Source organism: Cynara cardunculus (genome assembly GCF_001531365.2).
Source record: "Cynara cardunculus var. scolymus isolate 2C chromosome LG 6, CcrdV1, whole genome shotgun sequence".
NCBI classification, from domain to species: domain Eukaryota; kingdom Viridiplantae; phylum Streptophyta; class Magnoliopsida; order Asterales; family Asteraceae; genus Cynara; species Cynara cardunculus.
Window position 1 is genome coordinate 4,814,504 of NC_037533.1, and position 1,158 is coordinate 4,815,661.

Genomic DNA, 1,158 nt, shown 5'->3' on the forward strand with positions numbered 1-1,158 from the left:
TTGATCACTGAAGAAAAGAGTCAGTGTTCTTTTAGATTTCTAAGTTAAGAATAAAGATATACTTTAAGATGTGGTGTGTTGAGAATCACTGAGACCACCTTTTAAAACATTTTATCACTAAAAAAGAGAAAGTATTCAGTGATGGTTTTAAGTTTTGAAAAGAGAAGAGTAATCATACCTTAGAGAGTAGATATATTTACTCAAGAGTTCAGTGTTAGAGATAGAKCACTAAATCATTTCACTTACTGAGTGATGTTTAATGACTGGAGGTTAATCTTCAGTGTTCAACATDCCCAATTCGCTGATCAAGATATTAAATCTTGTCTCATCAAGAGGCTTGGTGAAAAGGTCAGCGAGTTGATACTCAGTTGGAACGAAGTGAAGTTCAATATCACCATTCATAACATGATCTCTGATAAAAGGATATCGGATCTCAATATGTTTGGTCTTGGAGTGAAGAACAGGGTTGTTTGCAATTGCAATGTCACTAGGCTATCACAATAAATAGGAATCCTTGAAAACTGAAGATCGTAGTCAAGTAGCTGATTTTTCATCCAAAGAATTTGGGCACAACAGCTACCAACGGCTACATACTCAGCTTCAGCTGTTGATGTGGACACTGAATTTTGCTTTTTGCTTGTCCAGCTCACCAACTTTCCACCTAGAAGCTGACAGCCTCCAGTGGTGCTTTTCCTATCAATTTTGCAACCTGAGTAAAAGAAGATGGCTCATAGGAGGTAGATGCTTTAAAAGATCCTTCATCATCATCAATGGCCATCAAGCAGACATAGGTTTTATCATCTTTGTCTGAAGATGATTCATCAAATGATTCAGCCCAGTCATGCTCTTCAGCAATAAGGCCTTTAGCCTTTCGCTGGTTATTCTTCATCTTCTTGTATTTCTCCTTCAGTTTTAAGTATTTTTCATCTTTGGTCCTGAAGGAGGAGGAAGCTTTAGAAGATGACATCGCAGTCTTCTTTGATCTGCATTCACCTGCAAAATGTCCGGGCCAGTGACAATTGTAGCAGACATCTGAAGCCTTGTCTATTTTTTCAGACTTTGGCTTCTCCCTTAAGGATAGCTGAGGAGATCTGCGGAAGTTTTTTTTGCTGGCGAACCTCCTAAATGACTTAGTCAGGAGTGCCAGGGACTCATCAA